The sequence below is a fragment of the Mustela nigripes genome, chromosome 7, assembly GCF_022355385.1.
Source record: "Mustela nigripes isolate SB6536 chromosome 7, MUSNIG.SB6536, whole genome shotgun sequence".
In the NCBI taxonomy this organism is placed as follows: Eukaryota; Metazoa; Chordata; class Mammalia; order Carnivora; family Mustelidae; genus Mustela; species Mustela nigripes.
In genome coordinates, this window is record NC_081563.1 from 112,571,684 (window position 1) to 112,588,894 (window position 17,211).

Genomic DNA, 17,211 nt, shown 5'->3' on the forward strand with positions numbered 1-17,211 from the left:
AGTGCTCAGACTCTCCAGGGTGCAAGAGAGCTCCAGCTGGCACGTGCATACACCTCTCTTGGGGGGGGGGGGCGACTCAGACTCTGGTCACAGCGAGTACGTGGAAAGTGCAAAAGCCTGTGGTTCTGTCAGCTGGTGAGACTCCCTCACCCTCACTGGAACCACCACCCAGATGCTCTCATGTGTGCTGGCAGCTCAGGGACCAAGAAGGGGCTTCTTCGCCACACTCTATCTGGCTCAGCACCAGGAGTGGCTGTCCTGGGTCCAGGGACTTAAGCCCCTTTACCTAACTGCCCCAATTCCCACAATCCACCCCCCCCCCCGCCATGATCCTTTGCTCTTTTTGAGTGCTTTAAACCAGACTCCAAGTTAATGCTGGTCCCCAATCGCAGGGCACACTCCTATTGGGGTATTACTTTCCAATGGGTTTCTTCTGGTGGCTCCCTCCCCCTTTTGTTTATCTTCTGATATCAGTCCAATGTTTCCACTCCACTTTACCTGCCCACTGGTGAGTTCTGCCCCTGTAGAGATCCAGAAGTGTATAATTCTCATCTCAGGCTGATTTCATGGGTGATCAGAGTTCTTTGGTAGGTAATCAGCTCATTTTAAGGTGCAGGTTGAAATGGCGCCTCATCTTACTTCCCCACCATCTTGTCTGGATTTACAGGGGAATGGGTCCTCAGGCGTATGTGCTGACAACCCTATGTTTGTTTACTGTGTTCTTTTCACCTGTTTACCTAGAATTTCTTGGAGAGACAATTTTTCTGTCCTTTCCAGAATTTATAGAACTAAAGTGGAAGGGTTCCCAGCTCACAAAAAACACCAATGGCTGCGTCTGTGCCACGTACTTTTGTTCAGGGAAAGGGTGCACGCTAATGGTCACAGGACTGAGCACAGCACACACATCAGAACTCTCATCCCCCAACCACTAAGAACAAAGAACCTGTCTTTTCAATTTACTACCACCATAGAGATGCTACCTCTCAAAGGACAACAAATGTTGGAGAACATGACATTATAAAGCAGGACAAGAATCTACAATGCTTCCATCCAAAGATGATCACTGTTAAAAATTTGCAGACTTTTTGTGCTCTTGGAATATTGGCCAGAAGTGGTCACCAGAGGTCTCTCTGGGTCAGTGATTGAAGCTGAATCCTACAGGCTCTCGAGAGAACTAAGCATTTCTGTCTCTACTTGCTGAAAATGTTAAATGAGCTGTGGAGTCTCTTCCCCAAGGCCATTGGTCCAAAAACCTAGAATAGCCAACTCAAGATTGACACCATTGGACTATAATACTTCCAAGAAAGCACAGTAATTGAAACAGTGGCATTGGTGAAAGAACACACAGATCAATGCAACAGAATAGAAAGTCCAGAAATACACCCACATAAATAGAGCCAACTGATCTTTGAAAAGGACCAAGATAGTCTTTTCAGCAAATGGTGAACATCAAGACATCAGGACAGCCAAATTAAAAAAAAAAATTGCTTCTACATACAGACCTAGCAGCCTTCATAAAAATAACTCATATATAAAACCCCAAACTATAAAACTCCTAGTAGATATCATAGAAGAAAATCTAGATGAGCTTTGATATGGATTACTTTTTCTAATAGATTTACTTCATATCTTAAAGCAGTTCACACCAGAATTGAGCAGAAGATGGAGTGTTTTCCCATGGGACCCCTGTCCCCACACATCACAGCTGCTGCCATTATCAACATCCTCCACCAGAGCGATATATTTATTACAAATATGAACCTACACTGAAATGTCATTAGCATCCAAATCCATAGTTCACATTGTGGTTCACTCTTAGTATTCCATAGTCTATGGGTTTGATATCAACTTTTATAGTACCATGCAGAGTAGTTTCATTACCCTAAAAATCCTCTATGCTCTGTCTCTTTACCTCTTTCCACCCTAAACCCTGGCAATCACTGATATATTTACATTTACCATAGTTTTGCCTTTTCCAGAATGTCATATAGTTGGAATCATGCAGTAAGCAGGCTTTTCCTTTCAATTAATGCTAAGTATTTAAGTTTAAGTTTCGTCCATATCCTTTCAACACTTTCTAGCTCATTTCTTTTAGTGCTGGATAATGTTCCAATGTCTGGATATACCATAATTTATATATCCATTCACATACTGGAGGTCATCTTGGTTGTCTTCAAGCTTGGCAATTATAACTAAAGCTGCTCTAAACTGCAAGGAAGAATCTGCTCCAGGCCTCTCTCCTAGCTTCTGGTAGCCTCAGACCATCCTCGGATTGGACACAGCTTTCCCTCGTTTCTTCCCATCATCTTTCCTCTGTGCATGACAGCTAAGCTAAGCTGTGTCTGAACTCCTGGTCCACAGATACTATGAAATAATATGTGTTTTCTTAAACTATTCTGTTTGTGGTCATTTGGTATTCAGCAAGTTCCCCTGTTTATACATCATCTACTATGCTCCAGGCCATTCTCTTATCATGATGCAGAAGGAAAGTACCCTCCTCCTTTCTGTACCTGGTCCTTCTCTCATCCCAAAGTGCAACCTGATTTGTAATTTTCATACATCTATGTCAGTACATGTTGCTAAAAAAGGGTGTAACAAGTCTCCATCTTGACCTAGAACCCAAGCCTCACATCATCTTGGGCTTAGACAAAAAACATGAGGAATGAAGCCAATTTTTTTCCCAAGGAACTTCATTCAGATCAAGACTTCCAGATGACCCAGCGTGAGAGTTCAGTTTCAGTCAGAGCTGGAGAGACCTTGACCCTGGGCTGCAATGTGTCTGCTCATTCCCCAACAGGGTCTGTCTTCTGGTTCTGGGAAAATGGGCAAGAACAGCAACTAATCTACAGTTTCAATGGAAACCAGTGCTCTTGAATAAACCAAGTAGAAAACACAGAGGCCAACCAAACACAATATTCCATCTGCATCAGTGACATGTAGTCCCAAGATGTGGGCACCTGTCACTGTGTGAAGTGTACAAGAGGGCATCTAGGGGTGTCTCATGGCTCTGTCAGTTCAGCATCTGGCTCTTGGTTTTTGGCTCAACTCAAAAACCTGATCTCAGGGTCATGAGAAAGAGCCCTGGCTCAGGCTCTCTCTCTCTCTCTCTCTCTCTCTCTCTCTCAAAATCAATTGATCAATCAATCATTCAATCAATCAATCTTAAAAAGAAAGAGAGCATCCTGACATGGCATATGTATCTGGTTCAGGCACCTATGTGTCTAGGAATGATGAGTATAGCCTCAGAAAATCCATTTCCTTGGCTTGTAAAAACAAATTTTTCAAAATCTGAAACATGTACCAAATCATCACTATGCAATGGATACTATGCCCCTTAATCCATGAACACCCTGTTGGTTGGGATTCTGTAGTCGGCCCTTCTGATAGTCACAGACTGTATGCCCCATATTGAATCAAGCCATATTGACAAACCATGCTCTTCTTTGATGGCACAACCACCAAAACCTGAACATCAGGCAAGAGAAATCTAAAAATAAAAAGATATTCAGTAGGTAAAGTGCAACCCAAAGTGTGCATTGCATGGTCCAAAAAGTTGGTAAACTGAGCCTAGAAGTCTGATGGCCTTTCTGAGGTGTAGGGACAAACCTGAACCCAATAATATGCATTGTGTCTATTGTAGCCTGTTTCCCAACTCTGTACCCTTCACTCACAGACCCTTGTAGCCACATGTTAGCTTCCGGATTTGGATGAAATCTCAACATGGGTGTAGTGAGCTGCCAAGCCTAGTATCTCCTGAAGGAAAACGAAGGGATCCACAGGCCAACAGAACCTCTAGAAACCTTCACAATTCCACTTATCCATTTCTAAGTTTAATGTGATTGAGTCCCAGTGGCCGGTCTCTAGGGGCCACCAGAGTGCAGTCAGGGAGCTGTTCTTCATAGAGAAAGTCAATGAGTGAGTGTGGTTTCCTACTATGCCTTCTGGGGATCCAGGAGATTATAAGGAGGGTTCTTGTGTGTCATCCATTCCCAGGTCTTGTTTGGAAAAGCTGTCCTGGAAGGGCAGAGTCATTCTCCTGTCACATAATCTTTGGCTGGTCTGCCCTGCTCTACCCACAGCTCTGCAGTTCTATTATTCTTTGAGATCAACCAGTGTTTTCTGTTCCTTACCACTCCCTGAATTAATTACATTAAATGCAGTGAGATTAGTGTGTCCATCTGTTATTCTGGGAAAACTAATCTTCCTCAGTAATGTTCTCTTCAAGTCCAGCCACATTTCATGCCATCCAACTGGCCATGGAAAAGTTACATATTTCCCTCAAGCTGAAAAATATAGTATGGGTGGCTTACTGCCATTCTCTTGAATTTGACTGTGGTTAGCGCAAACACCACAATCTAGATCTCCCTGCCCTTGTTTAGTGTTACAGTGTACTAAGCTGTGTATGTGTATGAAATCTACTGAAATATATAATATTTTATAGTATCTAAATATCTTCCAGATTTTCCTCATTCTGAATACATTCTACTGCACAGCTGAAAATCCAGTTGAAAAGACTTCTAGAAGTCATAAGTAATAACTGCAGAAGCCAGGAATTCCAAATGCATAGAGCCTTAAATTTGTAAGACCAGCATGATGGTAAAACATGCTGCATCTGGCATAATCCGAGGTTTTTTCCATCATGACCTTGGGCTGCTTACTGAACTTGTCCAAAGTCTAGTTGCTTCCTGTGTAAAATCTCATATCTTGGACTCATAACCATGTAGTGCTTGTGAATCTTCAAATTTTAGAATTATCAACTTACAGAGTGAGTAATATGTTCTTAAATGGAATGTTCTGACTTACACGTTCTTAAATGGAGTGGAATGTTCATCTTTGCATCTTTCATAGGCAAAGTGGAAAGAAAAGAAGAGATCTGGATGGCTTTCCTCAATCCCATCATTCTTTCATTCATACATTCCCCCATCCACCCACACATCAAGCATGCATTCACTCATTCACTCAACGCACTCTCTCAGTCAGCAATGCATTTACTTATGCATGCACCTGTTAAGGGGTACCTGCATTCTCCTCTGGGGCAGGCCCTGAGCAGTAGCCCATCTTCCAGAAGGTCCCCGGCACCCATAGTGGATTTCCTAGTAATTCTCTGCTTTCTCTGGAATTTGCCTCAAAAAACTGCCTATAGTGACAGTGTCACAGTCTTCACTCCCCTTGGATTTGGTGGCTATAACCTACCATGTGCAGAGATTCTATCCACAGAGTGTGCATCTCACCTGGGTAGAGAAGTATCCTATGTTCAAGGGAGGCAAGCAACTCACATCCAAGCAAAATAGCGATGGGACCTCCACTTTGGAAAGCTTGCATTTGGTGAATGTGTTGGGACAGGAGTCTGAGTGGATCTTCATCTATAAGGTGCAGCATGAGGCACAACCTCCCACTTAGGCCAACCTCCTACTGTCCACAGCAGCCCTCCACATACCCAGGTCATTGGAAGCTCAGGTAATCTCATATCTACTGCTCTAAGCTACTGGGTCACCCTTGTCTACTGAGTGGCATGAGGTCTTTAAAGTCACAGAGTCCCATTTGGTGCCTCCTTCTGCCTAGTGGTAAATTCAGAGATGCCTGTCCTTGTGTTTGTGGCTTTCCTTCTGGGCTTCAAGGTGCTGGTGATGAGTTTTATAGTCATCTACATCTTCAGGTGGCAGAACTATAACAGGTGAGTTGGGGACAGGCATTAGGACAAAAGGAGAGAGGTCAGGTCACTATCATAGGTTGATCAGAGGAATCCAAGATGAGCCCACTATTTCACACAGCACATATAAGGGGGGATATAGCCTCAGGAAAAGTTTGAGGACAGTCTTGTTTTCTCTAAATGTATGTAGGAAATCTCAGAGACTTCCAGCTCTCATGCATCATGCAGTGCCCTGGGGTTTGCAGGTTTTGCGGTGAAGCCCCTTGAATCCTGGGTGGGGATCCAAGATGTGAAGATGGGATGAAGGTCAAAGCTTTCAGCTCCAAAATCCATAGAGTGTCCCCATATGCAGTTTCATAGGACTTACTTTCAGAATAAATAAGAAAAGCAATGCTAAACTTTACTAGTGGAGCTGACGAAGGACTGGAAGGCTTTAACTAGTGGCACAGATGATTGTGGATGTGGGAGAGTTCAGAACTCAGAAAGAGGTGCTGGGCTGCAGTGAGTAGGGTCTTTTTTCTGATTTGCACCATCAATCTCATCTTGAGAGTGCCTGCCCATAGTATGTGCTCAAATTTTAAAAGTATTAACATTTTGCTGTTATGATCCTCTGTTTCTTTTAAAAACACCATTCTGAATTTGGTGTTTATTATTCTCAAATTAGATTTTATAATTTTATAACATACTATAAGAACTTAGGCAATATGCAGTATTTCTGTGCATGTTTTCAATTTTATATAAATGCTGTTATATGTATACAGTATTCTGGAACTTCTATTGTTTTATGCTCAACACAGATAGTGGGATTTTTCATTTGCTGTACATAGCTCCATTTTGTCAATTTTTCATGACTTTATAGTTCTCTGTTATAAGAATATGTTACAAGATAGAAATTTTTCTCAGGATCGAATGAAAGATTTGTCTGCTGGTTGGGTAATGCAGCTTTACAACAAGCTTTCAGTCTCTCTGTGTCCATGGGCTCACATGGAAGCGTCTCTCCAGCTCCACCACTGTGGTCCACAGAGCAAAAGTTTTAGTATCCTTTGGGAGCTTTTGTGATATAAAAAAAAAGCATTCAATTTTTTTTTAATAATTTTTTATTTTTTATAAACATATATTTTTATCCCCAGGGGTACAGGTCTGTGAATCACCAGGTTTACACACTTCACAGCACTCACCAAAGCACATACCCTCCCCAATGTCCATAATCCCACCCCCTTCTCCCAAACCCCCTCCCCCCAGCGACCCTCAGTTTGTTTTGTGAGATTAAGAGTCACTTATAGTTTGTCTCCCTCCCAACCATTCCCTCTTTCTCCACAACCACTCCAGCATTTGTTGTTTCTTGTCTTGTTTCTGCCATTTTAACTGATGTACAGCAATGTCTCAATGTGGCTTTGATATGAATCTCCCTGATGGCTAGTGATGATGAACATTTTTTCATGGGTCTGTTAGCCATTTGTGCCACTTCCAGTTGGCGACGAGAGAAGAATTAGGCACAAACAAGTCAGTTCCAAGAGATTGGGGAGCAGGGGACAACAGTGGAAAAGGACTGCTGCCATGACCAACTCCACAGTCTCACTTTTATTGGATAGAAAACAATAGCCAATAGAAGGATTGATGAAGGTCAAACGTTAATCCCATCTTGCAGACAAGCAAGGAGGAAGATAAAGTTTATAGTTAAACAAGCACATTCAAAGGACTCATCTAACTAACAACGGGCGCTTCTGGGAAGAGAAAGGAGTGATAACGGATAAGGGAAGCAGGCAGTTTTTGTTCCAACCTGAGCTGACCGGGCGTTCCCGGCTGCCCGGCTTCTGTGAAGGGGCAGCATTCCACCCTGAGCAAGCCGGGCATCCCCAGCTGCCCAGCTTCATGGTCGTATATCATCCTTCTCTCCAAAGACCTGTTGCCAGTATATGTAGTTCTTAAGGCCATATCTAAATGTGCTTGGTAACTAGTAAAATCCTCCAGGGGTTACAGTTTAAGTAGCAAATTGTTCCGAGGGGCAACAGCATCTCCCCCCTTTTGTTTGCGAAGAAGTAGAAAAGTTGATTTTGCAGCTTCTTGATTTTTCAGTCAGAGGGATTTTTGCGTGCTTCTGAGGACTAAGCATAAAAAAATTACAGCAATAGGAAGAATAATCAATCCACTTATAACAATGAGACCAGTTTGTGCGATCCAAGTAGAAGGGTTTAAATCAGACAGAATATCATTAATTCTTTGAGTAAAACTCACTCCTGGAACAGATTGTAATGACGAGTGAGTAATACTTAGAATTGTATCTTGAAGTTGTTTAATATCTAAGGTTAGATTATCACCATAATGATTAGTAAGATGTCGGCGAATTTTGCTTCAAGATACTTCTGATTCATTATAGGCATGGGGAGTAACACAGAAAGAAGAAACATTCCAATCACATAAAGTATGAAGTCTAAGCTTTATATTCTGAAGATCATGTCCTACATATATCATGGCTGTTTCTAAATCAGAGACACGTTCATCTAATTTTTGATCTATGAACGTTTGTTGATTCCAGGCCTTGCTAGCATTCTTGTGCCACTTCTGTACAAATTGTGTAGTTTGTACAGTTTGATGTAAGGCCATTCCTGCAATTTGTATGTCTTCTTTGGAGAAGTGTCTGTTCATGTTTTGTGCCCATTTTTTGACTTGATTATTTGTTCTTTGGGGGTTGAGTTTGAGAAGTTCCTTATAGATCTTGGATATCAGCCTTTTATCTGTAGTGTCATTTACAAATATCTTCTTCCATTCCGTGGGTTGTTTCATTTTTTTTTTTTTTTTTTTGTTGACTGTTTCCTTTGCTGTGCAGAAGCATTTTATCTTGATGAAGTCCTAAAAGTTTATTTTTGCTCTTGTTTCTCTTGCCATTGGAGATGTGTCTTTTCTTTTATTTAAAGATTTTATTTATTTATTTGACAGATAGAGATCACAAGTAGGCAGAAAGGCAGGCAGAGAGAGAGAGAGAGGGAAGCAGGCTCCCCGCTGAGCAGAGAGCCCGATTTGGGGCTCCATCCCAGGACCCTGAGATCATGACCCAAGCCGAAGGCAGCGGCCCAACCCACTGAGCCACCCAGGCGCACCTGGAGATGTGTCTTGAAAGAAGTTGCTGTGGCTGATGTTGAAGAGATGACTGCCTGCATTCTCCTCCAGGACTTTGATGGATTCCTATCTCACACTGGGGTCTTTCATCCTTTTAGAATTTATCTTTGTTGATGGTGTAAGAGAACGGCTGACTTTCATCCTCTGTATATAGCTGTGCAATTTCCCCATCACTATTTATTGAAGAGACTGTCTTTTTTCCATTGGATATTTTTTCTTCCTTTGTTGAAGATTATTTGACCATGGAGTGATTGCTGTTGCTAGGACTTCCAGTACTACGTTGAACAATAGTAGCAAGAATGGGCATCCTTGTCGTGTTCCTGATTTTAAGGGAAAGGCTCTCAGCTTTTCTCCTTTGAGAATGATATTCACTGTGGGCTTTTCATAGATTTTTTTTTATTATTTTAATTTTTTATTTTTTTTATAAACATATATTTTTATCCCCAGACCTGTACCCCTGGGGATAAAAATATATGTTCATAGATGGTTTTTATGAAATTGAAGAATGATCCCACTATTCCTATATTCTGAAGGTTTTAAACAGGAAAGGATGCTGTATTTTGTCAAATGCTTTTTCTGCGTCAATTGAGAGGACTATGTGGTTCTTGTCTCTTGTCTCTTCTCTTACTCACGTGTCACATTGATTTGCAAATGTTGAACCACCCTTACCTCCCAGGGACAAATCCCACCTGGTGGTGATAGAAAATCCTTTTAATGTACTTTTAGACCCTATTAGCTAGGATCTTGTTGAGAATTTTGGCAAACCGTGGAAGGAACCAAGATGCTATTCAACAGATGAATGGTAAAGAAGATGTAGTTCATATATACAATGGAATATTACTCAGCCATCAGAAAGGATGAATATTCAACTTCTGCATCAACACAGATGGAACTGGAGGAGCTTTTGCTAAGTGAAATAAGTCAAACAGAGAAAGACAATAATCCTGTGTTTTCACTTATTTGTGGAACTTAAGGAATAGCTTGGAGGACATTAAGAAAAGGAAGGGAACAATGAAGGGGTGGAGAATCAGAGAGGGAGATGAACAATGAAAGACTATGGACTCTGGGAATCCAACTGAGGAGAGGTAGGTGGGGGTGAGCCTGGATGGGTGAGCCTGTTGATAGGTATTAAGGAGGCATGGATTGCATGAAGCACATTGTTTGTTATAGGCAAACAATGAATCATGGAAATCAAAAATTAATGATGTACTGTATGGTGACTAAGATAACATAATAAAAAAATTATAAAAAAAAAAGAAATGTTCTCACCCTGTAAGTCGTGGGCATGAGAGTACAGCACAGGGGAATACAGGCAACAGTTCTGGAATAACATTGTGTCGGGGCAGAGGGTGATTACACTTACTATGGTGAACGTTTCATAATGCCTAGAACTTTCACTTACTACGTTGTGCATTTAAAACTAATACAGCACCATATAGCAACTTTAATAATTAAAACTTTAAAAATACTTTAAAAATAAAATTTGCCTTTGCATAAAAAAAGAAAAAGACCCATTCAAAATACATAGTTGGCCAAGTGATTTTTGACAGAGTTTCCCAAACAACTCAATGTGGAAAGGATCATCCTTTCAACAAATGGCCATGAAACAATTAGATACTCCTATGTTAAAAAAAAAAAAAAAAAAGACTCTTAACTATTTCTTGATGCACAAAATTTAATATTGTCTTTTTTAAATTGTGTTATATTAGTCTCCTTACAGTACATCATTAGTTTTTGATGTAGTGTTCCATGATTTATTGTTTGCATATAACACCCAGTACTCCATGCAATATGTGCCCTCCTTAATACCCATCACTGGGCTCTCTCATCTCCCCACAATCCTTCCTTCTATAAGCCTCAGTTTGTTTCCCAGAGTTCACAGTCCTCTCTCCCTCTGATTCTCTGCCCCCTTCATTTGTCCCTTCCTTCTCTAAATATCCTCCATGCTATTCCTTATGTTCCACAAATCAGTGAAACCACATGATAATTGACTTTCTCTGTTTGACTTATTTCATCAGCATAAGCCCCTTCCTAAAATAATATTACCTAATATCAATATTACTGAACAACACACACAAAAATACTTAGAATAAATTAATATGATCAGATGGATCATACCTAAATATAAAATCTAAAATGATGAAGTTTATAAAAAATAAAAAATTAAAATAGAAGAAACTGTGGGGGGAAACAAAACTAAATCATTTTGCTCTTGGGTTAGCAGACACTTCATAGATAAGACAGGAGAAAAACAGTCTATAAAGGAAAACATTGACCCATTTGACTTCATGAAGCTTTAAAACTTTTATTCTTCAAAAGATACTTTTTTTAAATTTTTTAATTTCTTTTCAGCATAACAGTATTCATTGTTTTTGCACCACACCCAGTGCTCCATGCAATCCATGCTCTCTCTAATACCCACCACCTGCTTCCCCCAACGTCCCACTCCCTGCCCCTTCAAAACCCTCAGATTGTTTTTCAGAGTCCATAGTCTCTCATGATTCACCTCCCCTTCCAATTTCCCTCAAATCCCTTCTCCTCTCCATCTCCCCTTGTCTTCCATGTTATTTGTTATGCTCCACAAATAAGTGAAACCATATGATAATTGACTCACTCTGCTTGACTTATTTCACTCAGCATAATCTCTTCCAGTCCTGTCCATGTTGATACAAAAGTTGGGTATTCATCCTTTCTGATGGAGGCATAATACTCCATAGTGTATATGGACCACATCTTCCTTATCCATTCGTCCATTGAAGGGCATCTTGGTTCTTTCCACAATTTGGCGACCGTGGCCATTGCTGCTATAAACATTAGGGTACAGATGACCCTTCTTTTCACTACATCTGTAACTTTGGGGTAAATACCCAGGAGTGCAATTGCAGGGTCATAGGGAAGCTCTATTTTTAAGTTCTTAAGGAATCTCCACACTGTCCTCCAAAGTGGCTGCACCAGATTGCATTCCCACCCAGGAATAAACCTAACCAAAGAGGTAAAGGATCTGTACTTGAGGAACTACAGAACACTCATGAAAGAAATTGAAGAAGACACAAAAAGATGGAAGACCATTCCATGCTCTTGTATCAGAAGAATAAATGTTAAAATGTCTATACTGCCTAGAGCAGTCTATACTTTTAAAAGATACTGTTAATAAAAAGAAAAGAAAGGTTACCAACTGGGAGAAAATAATTGTCACATGATATCTAATGAAGGCCTTGCATCGGGGACAACTGCCCATTTGTACTAATCAGCTTTATAATCCATGGCTTCTTTCAGGCTGAGATGTCAGAAAGAAGTGATTGCAGCCTGGACCTGATGGCTGCCAGTCATAAGACATTTACTGTCTTGCCCTCTATGAAGTTTGCAATGCCTGAGAGAATATTTAGAAAACTCTAACAACAAAGCAGCAAGAAGATAGACAATCACATTTTTCATGTGCATAAAAAAGATTTCATCAGAGCTCCACCAAAAACATATATGAGCATCAGTGAGAGTTTTGATGATGAAAATTGAATTAAAAAAAAAAAAACACTGCTACGTCCCAGTTAGAACAGCTTTAAAATACATTTCAATCCTTCTTTTGGGCAAAACTTCCCACCTGTTGCTCAGAACTGTTATGGCTTTCCTTGGTCCAGAAGCATTTTAGAATCACTTTGTCAACATTCATTAAAACCCTCTTACAATTATTATTTGATAGCTTTCACTTTGTATTCATGTGGGAAAATTGACATCCTCTGATCCTGTTTTGCTACTCACAGACATGAGGTGTTTTAGGTTTTCTTTGATGACTTTCAGCTCACCAGTTTACAGGGATTTTTAGTCCCATGATGATCTTATGCATCCTTACTTAGAGCAATCTTTAATACTTTCTGGTGTATGGAATCTTTAAAAATTATTATTATGGGTTTGGGACTGCTGTATAAGAATGTAACTGAGTTTTGAACATTGATCTTCTATCCATCAAGCTTATCACACTCAGACTAATGTATGGACATTCCCTTCTGTGTAACTCTTACAACATCAATCATCTCACCTAGGTTAGTTTTTACCTTCATTAAAGTTACACATGCACATGCTTCAACAGGCAAATAGTTCTGTACTTTCTACGTATGAAAACTGGAGTCTCCCGACCTCCCACTATTTTCCACCTCCCAGGGGTGACCATTTTCCATTCCTTTAATTGATAATTTTTAACTGATTCTTCTAGATTCTATACCCAGATCTCATAGAGCATGCATATATTGTCTCTTCTTGACTTCTCACCCTTTGACATTATTTACTGATTTCCCACTGTGGATGATGGGAATGCAATGCTCTGATACTATGGAAATCACACCCCATGTGTGTATTTCTACCCCACCCCCTGAACATTTTAATTTTAGATAATGTCATAGTCAGTATCCACATTATAATGCCAATAACATTGTGTTTTATACTCAATCCTTTTTTTCCTTCAAGATTTTATTTAAATTAAAGTCAGTTTACATATAGTGTAGTGTTAGTTTCAGGGTAGAATTTAGTGATTCACGAGTAACATATGATACCCAATGGTTATTACATCAAGTGTCTCAACCTCGTAACATTCCTAGCTTTTGCTTACATTGATCTTCTCATGTGTATTTTGGATAACCATCATGATATTCAGGGTACAGAACAATTCCATGACCACAGAGCTTACTCTTGTGCTAGCCTCTCTTAGTGACAGCCAGCCCACCACCCAAACCTCTGGCCCATGCCGATCTATTCTCTATAACTTTGAGAATGTTGTGGAAGCGGAGTCCTACAGTATGAACATTTTAAGAGTGATTTTTTTTTTCACTCCATATAATGCCTTTGGAATCTCACAAGTTGTGCATATGTATATAAGGTATTCCTTTTTATTGCTATATAGTATATCCTGATAGGAATGCACCACAGTTTGTTCAACAATTCACTTATCACTGGGCATTTTGCATGTTTACAGTTTTTTTTCCATTATGAAAAACTGCTCTAAACATTCATGTAGAGACTGTGTAAAGCTATGTCTTCATTTTGCTCAGATAAATGCCCGGGAGAGTGATCTCTGGGACATAAAACCCACTTCCTCTCCAGAAAGAGGAAGAAATGGTGCTTTTTGTTGAAGGCAAGCATATACAACTTCTTTTGTTAAAGGATTTTATTTCTTTTTTAAGTACTACACCAAACTTGGGACCCAAACTCACAACCCCATCATCAAGAGTTGCTCGCTTCACCAACTGAGTCAACCACATACCCTCAGCAAATACAACTTCTGAAGTCCACACTGCACTGTGCATTTGGGCTAAGTTTACTATTCCATCAATAAAGGGTTGGAATATGGAGTCATTTCTGGAGCCCACCTCATTTGACCCCAAAATGTCTTAGGTCCTGATGAACCCATTTCTTTCTCCAGCTCAGTAGCTCTTGTGGAAGGTTGTGCAGAATGAGGCCACAAGCCAATCACCCCCAGGTGTCCAGAGCTCAGGAGATGGGACACAGTCCCCTACTGCAGATCCTTCTCGGCCTGGGACTCCCAAGTGGAGAATCACCATGAAGACCTCAAGGTGGGGAGAGGGGCCCAGTGCAGAAAGCAGAGGCCCCAGGCAGGCCGGAAGCATCATTTCTTCTGGGCCTGCCCACTCTCTCTGAAACATAAAAAGAATTACTTCCAAAAAAATTTTTTTAATAGAATTCCTGTTTCAAAGCACTGTGGTCTGAGAAATTACAGGGAATAATCTCAGTCTCTTGGTATTGGTTGAGACCTAATTTGTATCCCAGAATCTGGTCTATTCTGGAGAAAGTTCCATGTGCACTTGAGAAGAATGGGCATTCTGTTGTTTTAGAGTAGAATGTTTTGTATGTATCTATGAAGTCCATCTAGTTCAGTGTGTCATTCAAAACTCTTGTGTCTTTGTGGACTTTCTGCTTAGGTGGATCTGTCTATTGCTGAGAGTGAGTGTTGAGATCTCCAACTATTAACGTTTTATTATCAATATGTCTTTTTATTTTGGTTAACAGTTGGCTTTTATAGTTGATTGCTCCCATGTTGGGACCATAGATATTTACAATTGTTAGATCCCCTTGTTGGATAGACACTTTAAGAATCATATAGTGTCCTTCTGTCTCTCTAACTATGGTCTTTAGCTTAAAATCTAATGGATGAAAGACCTCAATGTGATACAGGAATCTGTCAAAATCCTAGAGGAAACATAGACAGTAACCTCTTCAACATCAGCCACAGCAACTTCTTTCAAGACATGTCTCTAAAGGCAAGGGAAACAAGAGCGAAAATAAACTTTTGGGACTTCTCCAAGATAAAAAGTTTCTCGATAGCAAAGGAAACACTCAGCAGCATCAAAAAAAGAGACAACCCACAGAATAGGAGAAGATATTTGCAAATGACACTATAAATAAAGGGCTGGTATCCAAGATCTCTAAAGAACTTCTCAAACTCAGTCCTCAACAAACAGATCATCACATCAAAAAATGGGCAGAAGACATGAACAGACACTCTCCAAAGAGGATATACAAATGGCTAACAAACACAAGAAAGAAATGTTCATCATCATTAGCCATCAGGGAGATTCAATTCAAAACCGTTATTGAGATACCACCTTACACCAGTTAGAATGGAAAAAATTGACAAGACAAGAATCAACAAATGCTGGAGTGAACGTGGAAAAAGGGAAACCCTCTTACACTGTTGGTGGGAATGCAAGTTGGTGCAGCCACTGTGGAAGACAGTGTGGAGGTTCCTCAAACAAGTAGAAAACAGAGCTACCCTACGGCCCAGCAATCGCTCTACTGGGCATTTAGCTCAAAGATACAAAAGTAGTGAAAAAAAAGACCATATGCACCCCAATGTTCATAGCAGCAATGTTCACAATGGCCAAACTGTGGAAAGAGCGGAGATGCCCTTCAACAGATGAATGGATAAAGAAGATGCGGTTGATATGTACAATGGAATATTACTCAACCATCAGAAAGGATGAATACCCAACTTTTGTATCAACATGGATGTGACTGGTGGAGATTATGCTGAATGAAATAAGGCAGAGAAAGTCAACTATCATATTGTTTCCCTTACTTGTAGATCATAAGGAATAGCACGGAAGGCATTAGGAGATGGAAGGGAAAAATAAAGGTGGAGGGAATCAGAGCAAGAGACTACCAATGAGAGACTATAGATGCCAGGAAACAAACTGAGGGTTTTAGAGGGGAGGGGAGTAGGGGGATGGGTGAGCCCAGTGATGGGTATAAAGAAGGGCACAGATTGCATGGGGCACTGGGTGTTATACGCAAATGATGAATTATGGAACAGTGCATCAAAAACTAATGATGTACTGTATGGTGACTAACATAACATGATAATAATTTTTTAATTAAATTTATTTATTTTCAGCATAACAGTATACATTATTTTTTCACCACACCCAGTGCTCCATGCAATCTGTGCCCTCTATAATACCCACCACCTGGTACCCCAACCTCCCACCCCTCCGCCACTTCAAACTCCTCAGATTGTTTTTCAGAGTCCATAGTCTCTCATGATTCACCTCCCCTTCCAATTTCCCCCAACTCCCTTCTCCTCTCTAACTCCCCATGTCCTCCATGCTATTTGTTATGCTCCACAAATAAGTGAAACCATATGATAATTGACTCTCTGTGCTTGACTTATTTCACTCAGCATAATCTCTTCCAGTCCCGTCCATGTTGCTACAAAAGTTGGATATTCATCCTTTCTGATGGAGGCATAATACTCCATAGTGTATATGGACCACATCTTCCATACCCATTCGTCTGTTGAAGGGCATCTTGGTTCTTTCCATATTTTGGCGACCGTGGCCATTGCTGCTATAAACATTGGGGTACAGATGGCCCTTCTTTTCACGACATCTGTATCTTTGGGGTAAATACCCAGGATGTGGCAGGATACAAAGTCAATGTGCAGAAATCAATGGCTTTCTTATACACTAACAATGAAATTACAGAAAGGGAAATTAGAGAATCGATTCCATTTACTATAGCACCAAGAACCGTAAGATACCTGGGAACAAACATAACCAAAGAGGTAAAGGATCTGTACTTGAGGAGCTACAGAACACTCAGGAAGGAAATTGAAGAAGACACAAAAAGATGGAAGACCATTCCATGCTCTTGGATCGGAAGAATAAACATTGTTAAAATGTCTATACTGCCTAGAGAAATCTGTACTTTTAATGCTATTCCGATCAAAATACCACCAGTATTCTTCAAAGACCTGGAGCAAATAATCCAGAAATTTGTATGGAATCAGAAGAGACCCCGAATCGCTAAAGAAATATTGAAAAACAAAAATACAACTGGGAGCATCACGTTACCTGATTTCAAGCTTTATTACAAAGTTGTGGTCACCAAGACAGCATGGTACTGGCATAAAAACAGACACATAGACCAGTGGAACAGAG